This window comes from Chinchilla lanigera, unplaced genomic scaffold, assembly GCF_000276665.1.
Source record: "Chinchilla lanigera isolate Chin_1 unplaced genomic scaffold, ChiLan1.0 scaffold00071, whole genome shotgun sequence".
Taxonomy (NCBI): Eukaryota; Metazoa; Chordata; class Mammalia; order Rodentia; family Chinchillidae; genus Chinchilla; species Chinchilla lanigera.
This window is the reverse complement of record NW_004955472.1, coordinates 8,575,809-8,598,521: the sequence shown is the minus strand read 5'-3', so window position 1 is coordinate 8,598,521 and position 22,713 is coordinate 8,575,809.

Sequence of the window (22,713 nt, the reverse complement as noted above, 5' to 3'; positions counted from 1 at the left end):
TGTATACGGTCATTGTAGCAAGTGGTGTGAGTTTAGATAAACTTTGTTTCATAGCTGAGACATTCTAGTTTTTGCTTTCCTCTTTCTGATAAAGCACAGCTTTGAGAACTGGGTTCCCCTTTTAAGGTTATTCTACATGAAATATTATGAGTCTCTTTATTCTGCTGATTTGGGCTGATGTTTCGGCCCTTAACACTGCCCATGACATCATAAGACAGCCACTTCACATCTTGGATTCTGTTTTTTCATCTATAAAATGGAAGTAAAAATACTGTTCTAAGGACTAATGAAATATTATGTGAAATAAAACTCAATCCAGTGGCTGTCTAAAAGTGGAATTTAAGCAATGACTATCAATTATTCTTCCTCTTTCTCCACATGGGGAACATCTATTCCTTAAAACTCACATAAAATGTTGCCTATACTGTGAAGTCATAGCTCTGTACTTTCCCCTCAATTTTCCAAGGAATATCATATACATTTTAGTGTAATTATTCTGTGACATATGTATTCATCTTCATGAGGCCATTGTGAACTTCCTGAGGTCAGAGCCTTTCTAATTCTTCGTAGTCCCAGTGTCTAGCACAAAACCTGGAATCCACCAGATATTCAAAATTTTCTGGGTGGATGGAAGGATGGGAGAATGGCTGAGTGTGTACAGGTTAGCCCTTGACATTTTGGGGGTGGGAGTACAACAAAAACATTTGGATACTTCCATAAATATCAGTAAGGTAAAGAAAGAAGGAACATCTGTTCTGATGTTTTCTGTTTTGTATACAGAACATCTGTTTTGTATACCTGCTCACCTGAATCTGGCCAGCCAGCTTGCAAACAGTCTATGAGGGGCCTTGCTGTCACTGCTGGAGGAATACAGAAAGGCAAATACCCTTGCCATATTGTCATTCCAAAGCCTTACATAAAATCATAACCCGAACAGCTGCTAGTCTTCACTGTCTTTAAGCCTTGCCTGTCTGCACTTCCAGTCACACTCAACAATACTCTTCCCAGCCAACACCAGCACATCCCACTTCTATTCTACTGCTGTCCCACTTCTATTCTACTGCTCAAGCAAATATCCTCCTGAAGTGCCCCTCTTTGTCCTGGCATACCTCTAATGCTGGCCCCACTTCAGGCTCAGGAAATTCTGCGCCACAAAGGTATGTTTAAAATGTTGCTGTATTGTTACTATTCAGACCAGTATAACACCTATGCAAGCTCGGTCCTCACACAACATATTGTTCACTGTTCCAATGGGCAATTAAACTGCTCTTCTTGATCTATCAGTTATTTGTTCTTGTCATGCCTTCTAGATTATGAGATTCTAAATGGAAGGATCCTATTAAATGTATTCCTTGTGAGTCCCAGCTGAGGATCTTAGACTCTATACTGTAGCAGTAGTGAAGTGTATTCTTAGGATCAAATATTCGAGCCAGCAAGCAGAATAGCTGTCTGAAAGTTTTTACCTTTGGTTTTCACAGTAATAAATAATTATTCTATCTTTATATTAATTATAAATGTAATATCTCAAACCTTCTGATTCTTTCCAAACACAGAAAAACTCTAAGTTCTCTTTAAACAAAAGGATGCAGTCCATACTCCATCTGTCTTGCAGGAAGTGATCAGCATTAAACTGGGTGAAGAAGGGGAGATAGAGAGAAAATCACTGCTACAAGGGGCTGGGGGGTTTAGCTTAGCGGCACAGTGCCTGCCTGGCAAGCGCAAGGTCGTGAGTTTGATTCCCTGTACTGGGAAAAAAACAAACAAACAAACAAAAAAACAAACAAGAAAAAGAAAATCACTGCTACCGAGAGCAAGATATGGAACGATGTCAAGGTAGAGTGGACTAGGTCATAATTTTAATACCTTATAAAATAAATTTCAAAATATTAACTTGAAATTGACTACTTGAGGTGTAGACAAATTAACTATTCAGTGAAAGGTTGATCTCTTTGTATTTAAAATATGAGGGATACACTCTACAACATTTTAGCATAAGACATTTTTATTTAGAGTATTAGACAATCATAACCAAATAATATGAGAATAACAACAGTTGTGACACAGTGTGTCATCTTCAAAGTACTTTTTCAAAGTATGAGACAAAAACCAAAATGATTCTTACCAGAAAGCCAGAGCAACATAATATTTTTTATTATTTGAAGCTGCCTTCATTCAGCATTTCTTAACTCCTCATTAGAGAGCATTAATCACCTCTCACTTACAAGAAATGTAACTATAGGAATGAAATTTTCAGACCTCAGTCTAAGTAAACACCATGTTTCAACTCAGCTTCAAATTTTATTTTGCACAATTATCAGGTGACACCCATGGATCTGCAGTAAATTTGGTAGCACAAGCTGTAGCCTCAAAGGTGGAAGCCTAGGTTAATCAGCAACAGCTATTTTTTGGGCTTATGTCAGCAGTGTTTTACGGTTGCAGTCTTAGGCTGCTTGTTAGGCTTCCCAACTCAGTTCTAGTCAGGGGCCAAACATATATCCAAGACAGAACCTCCAAATTTATTGAGCTTCATGGAATCAGTCTAATTATTTGATTCTATGACAGGGGCTTGAACAACTATTGAATCCATTCATTCATCCCGGCCTTTCCCCAGGTTTTCCACCTAGCTGCTTAGCATATTAAAATGCTCTTCTAAAGTTTGAAATCTTCCACTATGTAATGTTGTCATGATAACAGTATTTACTTCTCAGACTTATTGTGAAAATTAAATGAGAACATTGTTTAGAACAGAATATAGATGATGTTCGATAAATGATAGGTGTTGTTTCCCCAAGTAGAGGAAGAATACATGCGAAATAGAAAACAGGCCAATTTACAGATGTAAAAACATTTTTAAAAACATCACTTAAATGTTAAAGCAAAAGCTGAACCGTGCTGGTTCTCGGTCTGGATCCCAGATTCACAGTTTACAAGCTCTGTGGTACTGAACGGATTGATTAGGTTTTCTGAGTCCCTATTTCCTTATCTAGAAAAAGCGACTAGTAACAGCTGCCCCATAGGTTGTGAGGATTCAGGGAGATAGATAAAGCTCTGAAACTCAATAAATGTGAAAGTATAAAAGGATTAAATTAGCGCTGCTTTTGTTTGTAGGCTGGTTCACCCAATGCTCTCTTTCCTTGGTGATTCTCCCTCAAATATATACGAAAACAGTAGGCCTTATAACCACCAAACTATTTTAAAATAATCTGGCTGAGCTACAGCTGTGCCACCTTGTTATCGCAGCGTGGGCCAGCGATGTGTTTACCTGTTGAAGTTTTAGACAGCACATCAATAACAGGCAGAACATTTTGCAAAGCTGAATGTACTGTGAGCGTCCCAGAGACACAGAGTGGGCTGCGTAGATCACCAGGACGCTGCCTGGAGGTCAGTGTGGTCCGGAACCTGACCTTAAAGAGATCATGGCTCAATGGTTCACTATTAGAGTTTGTAAAATGTCTTTTCAGAAACACAAATTCTTCCCCCTGTGCCCACCAGAATTCTTGTCAGAGCTCCAACGGCCTTTATCTTGTCCCTTCAGATAACTCCAAAGAAATGAATCATCTTTGATCTCACTAGTTTGTCCAGCCCCAAACTTCACTAGATCAGTAATTTAGTTTCCACTAAATTCTTATTAAATAAAAATGACCTATTCAAAATAAAAACACAAGGGGCTGGGGATTTAGCTCAGTGGCACAGCGCCTGCCTGGCAAGTGCAAGGTCGTGAGTTTGATGCCTGGTACCGGAAAAAAAACAAAACAAAACAAAACAAAAACAAAAACAAAATAAAAACACAGTGTTGATGGCATAAAAATGGTACAACCTCTGTAGAACATTTCTTAGAAAGAATTCACAAGAAATACTGAAGTGCTTATGCCCCATAACCCTGCAATTTTACTCCTATAAAACAATTCAAAAGAAAAATAAAGTTATATCCACAATTAGATTCTATGCTGGCAATATTATTTGGAAAACTGTCAATAGGTAACAAAGCAAAATTGCTTAAGTAAGTTATGATATATCATGTGATATGTGTCTACCCTAAAAGAAATAATTATAAAGATATTATTGTAATATTTTCTGAAGCGATATTTGGCAACAGCAGTAGTACATAAAAACCTCAATTATGTTATCTCAATAACTATACAGAATAGATATAACCATGTCTAGCTGCTACAAATAACAGCTATAGTATAGAAAGTTGTTAATGCAGGATGGCCAAATTACTGGTATTTCATATGATGGAAAGCTTCTTTACATTTTTTTAACAATTAAACAGAACAGTGAGGTTTATGACTTTTCTTGTCACATATAACATTAAGTTCCAAGAAGAAGAGCAGGAAATTGAAGTAGCCTTGTATATGTCTCACACCAGATCAGCACACAGGACACAGACCTAGCATGAACATTGTTATGAATTTGTGGTAATGACTTAATTCGCTGTCTTTCTCCTTTACTACCTGTGAGTTTTCTGTGAGGGCAGGGACTGTATATTTCTTATTCTGTATTTATTTGTGACATTTTACAATAGTAAAATTTTAAGTTATATGTAGTTTGTTTAATCATAAATGGTGATTACTGGTGGAAATTAATTCATAAGGTATAAGTTATAAACTGAAGACATGGCCAACCCATGTCAAAAATCATTTTGAACATGTTTACTTAGATTTCTTTCTGATCTTTAAAGAAATAATATCCATATGGACTGTGCTGCCTAAAATGCAGTCTTCTCATACATTGGCTATTATCTGGAGATCTACTGCAAACTCACCCTTTTATTTTAACACATAAAATGGTTTAAAATTTTGTCAGTCATTTACACCTGGTATTTTGCTGAAAGCTGACTGATTGGGGAATCAGACTTTTTACATGGACCGGGAAGCACATGAAAGGTCAGTAGAAGCATACTAAAGGTATATTTTGTTTATTTTATAACCAGGAACAGGTATAGCTTCTTTGATTTGTATTTGCACAATTGCAACTCAGTTTTAACATAATGTATAAGAAAAAACCTATAGTGAGACAAGTACTCAATTTAACAACAATCTTCAGTTATACAAACATACACTGCATATGCTTGTTTATAATATTTTGCTTATAGATGAAAATCAAACCATAAGAAAAGCATGTCACATTGAGGACTCATTTAGAAAGGAGTTTTCTAGATGCAATTCAAGAATAATTGGCAATTTTTAAAACCTTTAATTTTTTTCAATTCACAATCTGGAGTTGTATTATTTAGCTCTTAGAGAAATGAACCCAGAAAGGCTTTAGAGATAATCTGATTTTATAAATGAAAAACTGCATACTCAAAGGGGTCATTGCTTGTTGGTGATATAATCCAAAAAGCTCAAGGTCACTCACCAGTTAATTGCTAATCCAAACTCAAAAACTGGGCATTATCTCAATCAAGGACACCTTTTCATACATCGTAATGAATTCCTGAGAGGTGTGTCTGAAATATAAAATTTAATATTTTCAAGGGAGATTTGATTGAGCTTATAAAATAATATTCATTTAAGCAAGGAAAAAAGTAAAGAAACAAAGATCACCAAACCTTACTCATGGATTGGAATCATGGATATAATTTTGGGGGACTATGGGTAATGACAAAATATTCTTTTAAAACCTTTCCTTACACAAAAATATAACATGCCCTTAAAATTTCACTTTCAGATTTACTTACTTGAAAGTTACTTTGGGTATTTTAAACTTTCTTCAAGTCTGTTCTCAATGTCTCTGCAGCTACAAAGAGTTAAAATGGAATCTGATTTTAAAACTGAAGTATAATTTCAACAACCTCACATCTTTTAAAGCCTCCGTGCCTGGGAAGATAAAATAAAACAATTTTATGTGATTTTTTTTCAAGCAGTGAGCTTTGAAAGTCATCCTTCTAATATACAAATTCTTTGATTTGTAGTGGTCAGCGTTTGATTGAAAATAGTACATATTGTGCAGTGTACAAACTGAACACAGATAACTCATTTCAGAACTCACTTTGAAGATGCTTACTTAGAACCACTTTTGATGTTCAAAGAAATAATGTCCGCATAAGACACGGGAACATATTTCTCTATCAAAAAGATAATTTGCCACAAGCAATTATAGAGCATAAATTTGATACAATACTGCTTCTGGAATTTTGAGACCCTTAAAAAATTTCCCTTTCAGTTGACAAAGCGTGGGACACAGGGACTTTTAAAGTCTATTAAGTTTAATGATCTTTCCGTTTTAATACAGAAAATTAAAGACCAACTTCTTTAACGAAATTTTTACATTTAAGATGATGAAAGGCAACTAAAGAAAAATGATTTGCTGAAATGGTTGTATATTAAAGTGAAATGTTTGACCTCTTATAAAGAGCTGTCTATAAATACCCGGTTTGTAACCAGTTTTTAGGCAAGTGGTATAGGTCACATCAAACGAATCTAAACATTGCAACTGACTTTACATGAAATTTTGTACAGATTTTATATTTTAAAATTTGGTTTTTAAAATAACTTGGAATAATTCTTATTTTAATTCATAAATGATTCTTTTTTGTATTGGTGTGCATTTCCAGTACATAGCGGTTACAGTCATCTCGGGGAACTGGTACATATACATGCCGCATCTTGACCATTTCTCCCCCCTCCCTTCCTCTTCTCATCCTTTAGAACTTGCAGCTTGAAATGAAGCTACGGTTTGGTCATGGTCTGAGAGCGTCCCTCACAGTTTCTTGTGTCGGAAATGTGGTTCTCAGTATAAGCCCCGGGATGTGCTGTGGAACCTTTAAGAAGCGGGGTTTAGCGGGGACTACAACACCGAGGGGCCTGCCTTTGTAAGTAGCTGATACAGTTCTTCTAAGACACTGGTTATTTTGGAAAGAAGCTGTTATAAAAGAAAAGAGCAAAACTGGTCTTTCCCCGGTGTCTCTGAGGGTTCCTGCCTTGCTATGTGATCTCTCTCACGGGATGCCACCGTGATGCAGCACCCATGGCACTTCAGGAAGATCCTCCTAGAGCTAAGACAGTACTGTGCATGCCCTTCAGCGCCAGAACGCGAGTAAAAAAAATCTGTTTTCAGAAGTTTCCCAAACTTAGGTCCTTCAGTAGAATAACAGAAAATGAACTAATGCCTAAGGAGTTCTTTTTGCTTTATAATATTTTGCATTTGTAGGGATAGACTATTAGAAAAATATTTATAAAACTAAACAACATATGGATACTATACATATTTTTTTAGGTTTTCTAATTTACGATTTAATAATGTGTTCCTTAAATCTGATTTCTGATTTTCTTTTTTTTTTTACTAGCCTGTGTTCTCTAAAATATAAATTCACAATGATAGGAATTTATAAAAGAAATTTTTTTCTATGATACAGCAAGTTTAAACAATTTTGGCTCATACTAAATCAGCAATTTACTGTAAGGCCTTTCTATGACTTCTGATACACTCATGTGTATCATGAATCTGTACTGGGAGGTTTTTCATAGCTTATGACATATGAATAGTAAAACATCTTTTTACTGTGCGTCATCCTAGACTAGAATTTGAAGAGAACATCAGTGAATATAAATTTAATTACTAATCACAAAGTGACTTTTTTAATCCTTATGATATTATGTAACATGTGTGCAATATTTATGTTCCCAAATGTGGCAGAAACTGTTGGTAGATTATGGCATTATCTGTTCTACCTGTCTTCCTTGGTACTGAACATTTGGTCTTTAGCTGGCTGCGCTGCCACCTTGAATAAAGTCTGTATTTACCTGCCCTCCGTGTGCTGTATAAGAAGACATGAAGACATAAGACATGATAGCATTTGGACATTTTTAAAAGCTAGCTAGTGTGTGCTCTCTGAAACTTCTATATTTTATTTCCCATGTTGTTACCCTAAGCTCACATGTACTGTTTACCGAGTGTCCATTGCATTGTATGCCTTACCACTCGCCACAGCAGTTCTCAGATGTGAACCTCGTTCTCACAGTTCAAAATGCCTTCTTATTTTTGGAATTTTCTTCCGCTGTGAATAAAGCATAGACTGTAGACAAGGTTCAAACATCAGCCATATGCCTATATTGTAATATTCTGTAATTTCATGTACTCCCTGGGCTAGTAAGATTTTTACTCCCTGAATTTAGGAATCTGTCATATAGGAAATGAAGATTCTTTATTGGACTAGAAGGATGCTAAAGAGTTGTCTCATGATATGACATACTTTTTTATTTTGCTTTGTTCTTTTACTTGGTTTATGGTTACAATATTGTTCTTGGGGGATTGGTACATATGTATATACCACATCTTAACCATTTTTATTTCTTTTCCTCCTTGCACCCTGCCTCCTCCAGACATCAGTTTCCTTCACATCCACATGAAGTCTACTTCCATGTCTCCTATCATTTATCTTTTAGTTTTCTTTTTAATTTATATGAAATTCTTGTTTCCCATATCAGAAAAATCAAGTGATAACCCACAGTGTGTGATTTGTTTCACTTAGCGGTATGATTTTGAAGTACATCCATTTTCCTACATTTCCAACTCAAGTTTGTCCTTCCTCACGGCTGAGAAGCACTCCATTGTGTACATGTACTACATTTTCTCTATCTATTCATCTGCAAATGGGCATGTAGGATACTTTTAAGATTTAGCTGTTATGAGTAGTCCTGACATCAGCATAGGTATGCATGTATCACTGTAAGATGATATCTTTAATTCTTTTAAGAAGATACTCGGAAGAGGTATAGATGGGTCAAGTAGAATTTCTATTCTTTTTGTTTGTTTGTTTGATTAGTGCATGTTTGCAGTATGTTTACATTCCTTGTATGGAGTTGGTACATGTACATAATACATCCTAATTCATTTCTTAATCCCCTTTCCTTCCCCTCTGTAACACTTGTTTAGTAGTTACAAATTTCTTTAGAATTTCTTAATCATGGAGAATATTTACTTCTCCATCAAAGGTGATGGATAATTTTGCAAGACATAAAAAAGCCTGGGTTGACAGTTTATTTTTTAGAACTTGAAAAACTTCACTGCAAGCTCTCCTGGTCTTTAAAGCTTATACTGAAAAATCACCAACTATTTTGACAGATTTGAATTCACAGGTTACTTGCTATTTTTCTTTTTTTATTTTAAAGAGAAAAAATAATGAAACAACAATGAAGACAAAAACAATAAAAGCAGTACAGGATTTCAAAATAAGATGATAGGAATTAACAGTGGTTGTTATATATTGTTATCTTCAATGAAGTTGCTCAAATCATCAGATGTAAGAATGCAAGATTGATCAAACCATTAAAGACAATAACAATTCATAAAAAATTAAAAATGATACAGAGCTTCATTAAACAAGGTGGTAGGAATTCAGCAATGGTTGTTATATTGCATATTGTTGTCTTCAAATTAGTGTTCTGAACACCAGATATAAGTATGCAAAATTGATCAAGAGAAAAAAAATGCACAATTTCAGACAAGGTAATAGGAAATTAGTAATTGTTGCTGTATTACATATTGTTATCTTCAAATTGGTTACTCAGATAAACAAATATAGGCATGTGAGAATGATCAGTAAAGCAATACAAATTAGTAGTACAATCATATTAGCTATCTTGTGTGTGGATATATATATATGTATGTATTTTTCCCTTTTTTCTTTCTTTTCTCTTTTACCTCATCTGAGTCCTTCTTTCCTTTTGAGCAGTTTCTTTTCATTTCACAATATCTATTGTACCTTTTAGATTTTATTTACTCGTTCATGTTCTTATACTAGGGAGACAATATGTTTATACATATGAGTCTTATTTATTTCACTTATGAGTATGGTCTCCAGTTACAGCCATTTACCTCTAAAATCCTCAAGTTTATATGGTTTTATACCTGAATAATATTCCATTATATAAAAACACCACATCTTTTTTATCCATTCCTCAGTTGATAGGCATTTGGGTTGTTTCCATGCTTTAGCAATTACACATTGTGCTGCTATAAACATGGGTGCACATATACTGTTCTGGTATGGTGTTTTTAGTTCTTCTGTAAAAATACCCAAAGGGAAAAAGCTGGGTTGAATGGGACCTCTAATCCTAGTTTACTGAGGAATCTCCAGACAGATTTACACAGTGGATACACCAGTCTATACTCCCACCAGCAGTGGAGAAGTGTTCCCTGCAGCCCCTCCAGCATTAGTTATTGGTGGATTTCTTGATGATACCCATTCTTACTGGGGTGAGATGGAATCTCAGTGTTGTTTCAAATTACATTTCTTGAATGACTAATGATGTTGAACATTTTTTCATATATTTATTCTCCATTTGTATTTCTTCATCTGAGAAGTGTGTATCCATTTTAAATGCCCATTTTTGTATTGGGTCTTTAAATTTGCTGGGGGCTGAGTTTTTAAAATTCTTTCTACGTTCTAAATAGAAGTCATATTTTGTCTGAGGAACAGTTGGCTAAAATTGTTTCCCAAGTTGTGGGTTTTATTTTTACTCTGCTGATTATTTCTTTAAATATGCAAAAACTTTTCAATAAAATGAGATCCTAGTTGTGGATTCTCTGAAGTATTTTCCATGCAGTTTGGTTTTTGTTCATGACCTCTCTGCCTACCCCTATGTCTTGAAGATTTTTACCTACTTTCTCTTCCAGTAGGTTTAGTAGTTTAATATTAGTAGTAGTTTAATATTTAATATTATTAGTAGTTTAATATTTAGTATTAGTAGTAGTTTATTAGTTATACTAGTAGTTTATTAGTTAATTAGTAGTAGTTTAATATTAGTAGTAGTTTAATATTTAGTAGTTTTAATATTTAGATCTTTAATCCATTTTGACTTTAATTTGGTGCATAGTGATAGACATGGGTCTAGTTTCAGTCTTTGGCATGTGGCCAGTTTATCTGCACCATTTATTAAAGAGGCTATCTTTCTTCCAGTGAATTTATTTGGAACCTCTGTCAAAGATAAGTTGGTTGAGTGTGTTTGTGGTTGTACAGCATTTTCCAGATCGCTTTTATCAGAGTGACAGACCATCTATTCCTGTTTTCTGTAGTGTTGTTATCATGAATGAGTGTTTGACTTTGTCAAAAGCTTTTTCTGCATTTATTGGGATGATCGTATGGTTTTTGTCTTTGGTTCTATTGACAAAGTGTATTACCTTTATTGATTTGTATATATTGGACCATCCCTGAGTTCCTGGGATGAATCCCACTTGTCATGGTGTATGATTTTCTTGGTGATTGTTGCATTCTGTTTGCCATTTTTTTTTGAGAACTTTTGAACACTCTGTAAACTTTTGAACACTCTAAATCCATTTGTTCACAGATTTGGTTCAGGTCTGTTATATTTTTGCTGATTTTTTGTCTAGTTGACCTATCTCTTTGTGTCAGTGGGGTGTTTAGGTCCCCCATTGCAATAGTGCTATTAGTTTTTTGGTTTTTCAGGTCTATTAAAATTTGTCTTACATAGTTGGGTGCTTCCATATTGTATGCATACTATGTATGATTGTTATCTCTTCCTTTCACAGTTTTTCCATAACAAGTATGTAGTGACTTTCTTTATTTCTTTTGATCATTCTTGATTTGAAGTTCACATTGTCTGCAAACAGAATAGCTGCCCCTGGTTTTTTCTCGGTTCCTCTTGCATGGGGAATTGTTTTCCATCCTTTGAAATTCTTTCTATGAATTTCCTTTTGAGTTAAATGTGTTTTTCGTGTATAGCATGTTGTTGGATTTTGTTTCTTGATCCACTCTGCTAGTCTACTACTTTTGATTGGTGAATTGAGACCATTTGTATTAATGCTTATAAATATGTGTTGGCTTATCTTTGTCATGTTATTTACCTGCTGTTGGTTTCCTACTATTTCTCTATTTAATTGCTTGCTCTGGTAGATGGTTCCTCTGTATTGTTGTTCTTGAAATTGTGGTCATTTTTATCTCTTTCTAGAATATTTTTTCATGATTACTAACCAGAGTCTTGTCTTCCATACCTGAGATTCTATCTTCACATTTGCTCATTCTGCTACCTATACTTTCAGTGGAATTTTTAATCTCATGGACATCTGTTTGATTCTGTTTTGTGGGTTCCATTGCTTTCCTATGTTGAGCATTCATGTTTTTAATCATTTTCCTTAGCTCCTCTACTTTTTAAAATCTGTATCTGCTCTAGAGTCACTAAGCATTTCTTTCCTTGTGTTCAAAATCTCTGTACTTACCTGAGAATTTTTTTCTGATTTTTTTTTTTTTTCCTAGAGCTTCATTCATTTGCCTCACCTGTGGGATGTATGAATCAGAACAGCTCACCAGGCACTGCAGTCCACCAAGTCTGCTGCTCCATTCTACTGCTGCGCCTCTCAGTGGAGGCCTCTGTGGCCATCCACAGTCACCACGCATCTGCAATTTCTAGCAATCCCTCCCACGCAGTGAGTCTGGGCTCGGGAGAAAGCGCTGCCTGCCACCTCCTTCTTCTTTATGAAGCTTCTCTCTTTACTTTCCCCATGGGTTTCAGTTCTCACTTCAGATTCTTTCCAGGTCCTGGGACCCATTTCCCTCCTTCTCTTCCTCACATTGCTATATTCCAGTGTCTGGACCCCGAATCTCAGAGAGGCTCCTTCTCTTCTGTTCACTACATCCACCATCTCTCCAAAAGTAGGGGTTTCCTACTGTTTGAAGCTTACTTAGTCAAGAAATTCTTTATGTTTCCTCTTGCCATCTAAACCAGCCAGAACTGGTTTCTGTATCCTGATACAAAAGAACACAATTAATAGTATTCATGTTCACTAGAATTTGGTTTTCTTTCATAATTTCTAATTCCTTACCAAAATGATCATTCATATCTTGTATGGCCTTCTTTGTTCCCACTTGCATCCCAGAGCTGTCCTGGCTTCCTGCTTCCTTTTTTAATTCAGTTGATTGGTGTATTTTAGGTATATATGATGATCATATTCACCATAGGCAATTTGTACCTGTGCATGATAGAACTTGATTCTTTTTCCCCATTCCCCTTCCTTCCCTTCAACTGCTCTTGACATGCTTATTTACAAAAGCTTTGATTCCATTTTTCCTTCTTTTTATTCCCTTCTTTCCTCTCTGCCTACTTACCCTTCCCACTTTAATTTTTTCTTCCTATTTCATATCTATTATACATTTTAGTCCTATTTACACTTTTGTTTACTCACACCAAATAAACAGTGTGTTCAATTTATTTCACTTCAGAATATGGTCTCAAGGTCCCATTTACCCAGAATAGTTTCAAGCTATCCTGCTTTATGGCTGAGTAGTACTCCATTGTAGGAAAAAAACCACATCTTCTTTGTCCATTTGGGCTGTTTTCAAGATTTAGCTATTGAAAACTGTGCTGGTATAAACATGGGTGTGTATATATCATGGCAGTATGATACTTTTAATTATTTTGGAAAAATATCAAGAAGGAGAATAGCTTGGTCAAGTGAAACATTAGTCCTAGCTTTTTGAGGAATCTCCACACTGATTTCCACAGTGGTTGCACCAGTCTGCACACCCACCAACAGTGGAGAAGGGTTACTTCTTCCCCTACAACGCTGCTATCATTGGTTATTGGCTATTTGACAATAGCCGTTCTTTCTGGGGTGAGATGGAATCTCAGCATTGTTTTAGCTCACATTTTATGAATGACTGATGCTGTTGAAAGTGTTTTCACATATTTATTTGCCATTTCTACTTCTTCATCTGAGAATTGTGTATTTGTCTTGTTGCAGCAAAGGTACTTATTTAACTGAGTCACCTGCAGAAGCCAGATGCAGAGACAAGAAAGATTGAGGGTCATTGGTGGGCATCCATACATGACTGAGCCCCGATGCCAGAGGGTGGGAGGGGAGAAGTTATACAGTTCTAGTTCTGGGTCTATGCAGAGTGGTGAATTTGAAGGAAAGCTATGTGCAAATATACTGTATTTTTGCTGGTTAATTTTATGTATCAACTTGAACGAGCCATGGAATTCTCAGATTAAACACTGTTTCTGGTGGATCTTTGGGGGTGTTTATAGATGAGAGTGTACTTTATTATTGGATACTATAAAGGATAAGAACACAACCAAAGGTGCGGATGTAGTAATCAGCTGCTTTTCATTTCTGCTTCACTGCTTCAGCAGGGACATTGCATCTCACCTCCTGCCACTGGACTGAGATGTGCACCATATGCTCCTCTGCTTGGCAGGTCTTTGGACGGATACTGAGAAACACTGCTGGCTTTCTTGAATCTCTAGCTTGCAAATTCAAGGTTGAAAGTTCTCAGTCTCCATAACATGTAGCCCACTTCCTTATAATCAATCTTTTAAACATTTATCTCCTATTGTTTCTGTTCTCTTGGGAATACTGACTAATACAGTATCTATCAGCCACTGGTTAGCCAAAAATGAAATTTAAGAAATCATATCAGAATACATTTGTATTCATGCAACTCAAACCCCTTCCTACTGCTACTCTTAATGCTCTAGTAATCCTGGAGCTCATAAAATAAACAATTTTATCATTTCAAGTGCCTGCTGGAAACCTGTCCTGTCCACTTTATCTCTTCATCAGTACCTGCCAGACCATCTCCCCAAAACTTTGTGTTCCTCATTTTAGTCAGTAAACATAAGTGGCTTTCTGTTGCCCTTCAATCACTTTCAAACTTAGTTCCATGGTTTTCCGTATTTCCATCATCAATTTTTGTTTTAACTGCCAGCTTAAAGGGATCTTTTGTCAAATTCCTACCAATAGGTCTGGAAGCCCTTACTTATCATAATATATTTGATAATTTTTCTCTATTTTGGGAAAAAAGAGATGAAAATAATGATAACTTAATTATTCTCAAATCACTTAAAAATCTGTCTATAATTTTGTTTAAAATGAATGTTCCACATATTCAATAAATGGACTATTTAATGCCAGGAAAATCCTTGTGAGAAGTCGTTGTGAAAATTGTCAACCACTTTGTAGTTCAGGTCATTATTACAAGGAGAGAATAAACTGCTCATTAAAAGTTTCTTATATGACATAATGACCTGGGTTCTGATGTCATCAATGTCAATCATTTCTGCCACAGAATAGGTTATAAAAGACCAACATCACATCTTCTCTGCTTTAAAATACCAAAATTCTTCATACACACTTTCCCCAAAATGTGATAGTCTCAACTCTACAGCTTTAGGACTGAAACCAATTTAGAGATGTCTGAAAGCCAAAGAGTATACTTTTATGGAACCTGAAAGAATAAGTAATACTCAAAATGTACAAAAGATGATAGGAAAGGGAAAGAAATTGCTCAAAGGAAGGAACAACTGGGATGAGGGAAAGAAGAAAAGAGACAGAAGGAAGGCAATATATTTTGACCAATTTTGCATGATTGTATCTAGTAATCAGAGCGACTGGTTTGAAGACAACAATATGTGATGGAACAACCATTGGTGAACTCCTACCATTTTGTCTAGTGAAACTCTGTATTATCTCTAATGTTTTACTTAATAATTATTTTTTATTCTCTTTAATGGTTTGAACAGTTTTTCATTCTTATATCTGGTGATCTGAGCAACATAGCTGAAGATAACAATATGTAATATAACAACCACTGTTAATTCCTGTCATTTTGCTTTGAAACTCTGTGTGACTTTTAATGTTCTTGTTGTTGGAGACCTCTACAAAGTGGCTCCGAGCAGGATTTAATATTAACCAATTGGCTTTCCATGTTTACTTGTGAGTTGTCTGAAGGTCACAGCTGAAGATGTCTGGCTCCACCCCCAGTTAACTTAAAGGAGACTGTAGCTGTAGGCATCTCACTCCTGCTGTGAAGGCCTTCCTAAAGGTAGCATAGTTCTCCTAAATTAATGTAATGTTTTACTTGGAAAAGTCCTGCCCAGATTCCCATGCTTTCTTGAGTACCCTCCTTTATTTGTAAACCAAATAAATATGGGCTGCCCAGAGAAGTCTTTGGCTAAACTCAGAGAATATTGAAGCTGTAAGAGAGTTAGTCCCTCCTGGAGCCCTGAAATCATTACCATTGTCTCATTTATTTAAGCCTTCACCACCCACTTGCTTGGGAGATTGTGGGTCTGGTCAGCCTGCAACAACTTAGGGTTATTTAACCAGGTGTTTGATACTTGCTTTGCTTTTTTCATGTCTGTGATGTTGGTATGTTGCTATTGATCTTTTATTTTTTATTAATCTCTTTAAAATAAAAAGAAAAATAAAAGTTAACAAAAAAAGAGTATTTTACTGGCCTCAAGGTCCTTTTCATACTAAGATTGTGTCTACTTGTTTATACTTTTAAAACTGAAATTAGGGCCTAGTATAGTTAAGAAGTTACTTTGATTTAGATATACCTAATATACCACTTTGCATTCATTCTGAGTAAACTTTAGCAGAAAAATAACTGGAGAAATTTCTTTCTACCTCAAACTTTTGAGATCTGGCATTAGGATTTTATAAAAATAACAGTGAAATAAAAACCTTTCATAGATTCATTTAATCCACTTATTTAAAACTCATCAAGACAATATGGTATCAATTCTGCCATTGTCTACCCATTTTTCATTGCACTAGTTTGAAGTTCTTTTATTGCATACTTTGCTAACCTTCCTGACCGTTTTAATCTCCTCCTAAAATGGTGAGGAAAACTAGGCCCTATTCTCCCAATTATGAAATAGTCTGGCCGGGATTTGACAGCCTAAAACTCTCTGAATTCCTTTCAAAAGACCTTGAAACTAGTTTATCTTACCAGTTTGCAGATTTAATTCGTGTCTGGCTAGTTTTATGCTGTTACTTTACTCCTGAATGACTGCATTTTACTCTACCCAGTCAAAAGATTTCCAGTCATTTAAGTGACAATCCCAGTCTCAATGCCTGCTATCGCATTATACTTAGAAGTACCTCCTAAACTAGCTTTAGTCTTTACCCAGTCTTTTTTTTTTCTTTTTGTTCTGTTTCCTTTACCAGATTGTAAGACCTTAGATAAAGAGCTTCCTTTCCCAGAACACTAGAATATTGCTAAGTCCACATCTCTTTGTTGGACAATGACAGGAAGTTGCTTTTCTCATTTTATTCACTGAGCTTGATCAATGGCAAGCTACATATACCTTTCCCTTTGTTACCAGTACAAATACTACAGACTGTTTCTCCAGATGGACTATTCATTCTCCTGTACTTTGTGTAGCTTTTTTCTCTTGAGGTCTCCAGCTAGGCATTGTTTTCTCAGAAAAGCATTTCTTGTAAACTCAAGACCAGCCTCTTCTTTACTGTGAAATTTTTCATAAATGGTAAATAGTGGCTCGCAATTATGACTGAATTTGCCCACCATAGGATATTCAGCATTCTCTGAGGAAATGTTTAGTTATCACAACTAAGGCCAAGCAAGGGTTGTAAATGGCATCTAGTGGGTACAAATTAGGGATGCTACCAACATTCTAAAATATACAACACAAAATCATTCAATTGTCATTAGGACCAATGTTTAGAAATCCTACCTAACTCAATGGCGTAATATCATATTGAATGGGTGTATTGATATTTGCTCTCAAGCTTTGAAAATATTGTAAGACTCAAGTTTGTAAACTTCTGAAATATTGAGGATATTATCTACCTCACTGAATATTGTTTCCTTTTCAAAAAATATAAAAATGTTTTTCTTTTTAGGACAAGTCATACTCTTTTATTCAATAAATCTTGTAAGTTATTGTTTTTCTGTATTTCTTTGACTCCTACAAGATTAGAGTCAAACTTGCTGCCCACTTATAACAATAAGACTGTTATGTTCATGCCTACCATTTTTATTGCTTGCTTTCTGTATTTATTTGCAAATTTATTCACTCATTTCTCTCCTTATGTCAAGTATATATAAATCCATTTCTTATGGAGCAACTTTTATCCACTTAAATAGCTGATTAGATATAGCAGACAAATAGAGGGAGAACATTTCATCACTAAACAATATGGTTTGGATCAATGTAGCTTTGCAAGAGAAAAGAGAATAAATTTACTAATTTTAGGGTAAATATGACATGACATGGGTGATATAGCCAAATCTTTCATTTTACAATGGAGGAAAAGCTGATTTAAGAGATTAAATGCATTGTTTACGTTGGTACTGTAGTAACAAAATTGTATCACGTGTCTTGATTGGCACTTCCTGAACGTTACTTGCATGAAGAAACAGTAATTCCAGTTATTGCCCCCATGTTGTTCAGGTATCATAGGCTTGTGAACAGCACAAAGAATTACCATCTAGGAAGCTGACATTTCACACTTGAGGTGCATATAATTTGTGTGTGAAGAACATGACATCTGCCATTTACAGTTCTCTTGCTTTACCTACTTACTTCCCCACCAAAAAATTACCAGTTAGGTGGCTGCTGATTTTTACAACAACCTGGGGGAAAACTTGGCTTTCAATTCAGAGATGAGTGTCTCATCCTGAGAGATAAGCAGATGTCAGTCTCTGAGAGATCTTGTGAGAGACCACTCATTTTAAAGAACCTCACACTTATCTGAAAACTGCATCTCTCACTGAGTCATGCAGAATATGAGTTGCTCTAAAGCAAAATGTGATTAGATGTCCCACTTTCACAATGTCTCCTATGAATTCATGTTTGAGTTTTCTTTGCATGAACTTGTAGGACATTTTTCTGTATTTTATTTCATTGCTGAATTATTCTTATTAATCCTGCCATAATTTTGCTTTAATTTGCAAAAATAGCATGATGACAGGAACTAGGCTAATTTCTTTCTCTACAGTAGCTCTAAAACAGAATTTCTTATAAATCAGGTACTCTGTGAAAAGGTATTGATTAAATAGTTGAAATATACATAGAAGTTCTATCAGTACCTTTTGTGCCATTATAAAATAATTAACCTTGACTTAGGTGTATCCTAAAATTTGTCTATGGTTGAATAAATCACCTATCACATTAAATTTTGCATCTAAACTATGAATTAAGATCCTCTAAGAACAAAGACACTTTTTAATAAAAATATACATGTCTAATATAAATAATTATATAGTTAGATGAGAGAGAGAGAGAGAGAGAGAGAGAGAGAGAGAGAGAGAGAGAGAGAGAGAGAGAGAGGTTCTCCTTGGTTCTAAGGGTCTGTGAGACAGGAACCTTTGTTAGTCTTCACAATTATTGTCAGTAGTCTTTTGGTACCTAAATCCTAAAGGTACTGAAAACATGAGGGTAAATTACTTAATGGGAATTATTAATTGATTTATTAATAGTTGCACATAAGCCAGTATGCTCCACTATGTTTCCAAATAATCCAAGATGCTCAAGTAAAAGGTGAAATGGAAAACGTGCTTTAGGCTCAGATGTCTGTGTCCTCCTCCCAAAGCAGCCATGGTAACTGATGCTTGTCCTAAAAAGTCAAAAGTCAGAGAATCATTCCTTCAAGAGTCAGAACTTGAGTCTGATATCTAAGGCACAAAATACAACACTGTAAAATAGGGCCAACTAATGCTCAATCTTTGATCAGTCAAATTGGTCAGTCGTCTTCCATAGCAGACCTAGAAGTGTAAGGGGAGCCAGGAAGAGAGTTCACGGGGGCTGTTGGGCCTGGAACAGGGCTGGAAGCTCAAAAAATAAGAGTTAAAGCAGCCTTTATGTATAAAACAAGGGAAGGAGGAAACTGGCAATTTCATACTCACCTTGGAATAATAAGTATTATAAAAGTAATAAACAACATGAAATTGTTTGGTGTCTTTTCAAAGTCAGTGAGGTATAATAAATACTATATAAACTGTTGGCAAAATGATGGAACTTGACCCCAAAGTTTCTAAACTGAAAGTAATATCTCATTGGTAAACATTCTTTTTGAAACTTCTGAATTAGACACATTGTGGGCAGTTCATTAAGAATTAAACAGATAATACTAAAATTTGTTTTAAGAAAACTGAGTCACTCATTCAATCAAACCATTGGTGGGCTATTCAGAAGATAGTTTCTTCTGATAGAAGCAAAAAGTACAGTAAAACTGCTTATATTTATAAACCTAAACATACTTCCAAATCCCCATTAGCGTGTAGAAGTAAAAGACTTTAAAAAATGTTTTAATTTAAAATGAAATCAGTTCAGTGTATATGAGCCGAATAAGTTTAATACTTTTTTCTATAAATGATCATCTATTGCAAATGATTACTTCCAGGAAATCAAAAAATTGAGCGCACAAATCAAACAATTTTAAATGTTTTACTTCTGACCACTCCTCTGTTTTGAGTGTTTTTCTTTCCTAAATGAAGATACATATGAAATTATAATATCTTATGTCTCTAGTAAAACTTCTACATCATGTTGTCACAGAAAAAAATATCCACTCAGGGTAATTCCACATGTACTGTGGAAGGTCTTGCTATGGCCATTGCTTTACATCTTTAATTCTTAGAAAAGAATCTTCTTAGCAAATCAAAGATGAAGGTCTTGTGCCTAACATAAAACTAAATAGCTGAAACTGACTTGTACTGCTCTAATGAAAGCATTTTTCTTATATGAATAGCACATTACACATACTTGGCATTCTAAAATATTAGTAAAAAGTTTTGTGTCTATTCCTACTTCAGCTATGTTTCCACATAAGTTTTTATTGCATAGTTTAAGAGGTTAGCACTTTTATTATTAACTACATTTTTCAACAGTTATAGCAATGTTGAAATTTCTTTCCTATCTTTCTTACTTGCTATTGCAAGAAAACTCAATTATATGTTGGAAACTCAAAAATACTCATTTTTAAGAGCTTTTATATTTCCCTTTCACTATTTTATATTAAAACCAAAACAAACTATTCTTTCAAAACGACAGGGACTGAAATTTCAAAACTCAACAGGAATAATCAGATTTATTTAATTTTTATTGTTTGATTTAATTTTTCTCTAGTTCAAAAACCTAATATAAAAAACCTGAAAAATAAGCCCAAGAATTATATTTTCTCTTTTTATAAAAAATAAAAATATTCCAATCATCCTTTCTTTTCTCCTTCTGCTGTAGAATAGAGGATTACTGAACCAAATTGGTAGTACAAAAGAGAATAACTCCACAGCATAGAATTAAATATAACATAGATAACTTGTAAATATGCCTATCAGATTTCAAAAATATTTATTGATAACATGTTTTGGTATTTGGGGGACATAGAAATAAAATTTATGTAGGTAAAAAGTCATATATTATTTTTACCTGTCAGATCTTATGCTCCCAAATATGTAAACATTTGCAAAGTATTTTTGATTTCTACTTCCTTACAAGAATATTTCCAGGCTTTCATTACAGAATCCTTTATCTTTTTGCTATGCTAATCTTAATATAATTAGATATTGCCGCTGTATCTATTACGAATACACACCCATATCACAAAAAGGAAAATGCATGTGTATCTTTTCCACTACAGAAAATTAAAAATAGAAATGTGTCCTTTCCAAATTCATTTGTGTAAAGCTTTGTGTTCCATGCAGTTATCATGGACTCTGTCCAACAAAGATGGTCAGAAGGTGAAATGAGGATTGTGAGGCTTATGCTTTACACCACGGGTACTTTCTGCATCACCAGTCCAATGTACATATATCTTTTATGAGTTCTATTAAAGTTAATCCTCTTCACCACAATTTCCTAATTTTTTAGATATGTGAGATTAAATAAAGAGATGCTGACTTCAAGAAGCATGCTATTATACTTTGTTTAGCTATTATTATCACTTTTATACTTTGAAATATCTGAGAGTAGGCCTGTGAGGGCTAATCCTTTAGATTTTAATGGTTTTGAAATCAAGACTAATGCTTAAAGTACATTTCACAATTTCAACATACTGAAATTTTCTTCACTCATAATTAACAATATCTAAATGAAAGCTCAAGTCTAGTCTAGTCACAGTGCTATCAGTACATAAAATATTTCTCCCTTTCTTGATAGAAAAAATTTCAAAGTACAACATGAGTTTTAAAGTATATTTTATTACGTATTTCACTTTTGACATAGAAGACAGATGATAATATTATTTCCCTCCCAAGTTGCAGGAGTTCTTGGGTAAGCTGATTATACTTGAAAGAAACTAAAAATAAACTTTAGTTTAAAAAAAGAAATTAACATCATAGAGCAAAAGAACTTGTTTTTAATAGAGAACTAACAGCTTTCATCTGTGTTTCTCTGTGTGCTGCCACAACGGACTTAAGAGAATCAGACTCACCATGAAATTTAAAGATCAATTTAAGTTGTTTAATAACAATTTATTAAATCTCTTTGTGTCATTAAATCTTTGTGTCTGCCATTTAAAGCTGAGAAGCGGAAGCATCCTTTTTTTCAATTATATATCGAAATTGAGTTTAAGCAGCGCAAACACCCAGCAAGTAACCTTCAGTGAGTGTTCATTGAAAGCTGGCAAAATGATTTCTGGGATAAAATAAAGCATGTTTTCAAAAATGACAGCCTCTTTTAGTAAGTTATATGTGCTGGAAACACTGTTCACAGACTTTTAAATTCAATAACAAATTGGAAAAGTACAACAGGCAGTATCCAATCCAACTGAAAGTTGTACAGAATACTGATTACAGAGAAAAGTTTATTGACCCACTTTCAGGGATGAGTTTTCAATAAAAATCACTAGTTTTATTTGTAATCAATAATATGATAAAATAGTTTTGAGTCCTATGAAGAAAACTCTAAATGTGTTTGACTGTTTCACACGTATTTGCCTGTACATTCAGTATATACCCTCAAATGTAAGGTTTTTTTAAATATTTACTACAATAAAATATTATGG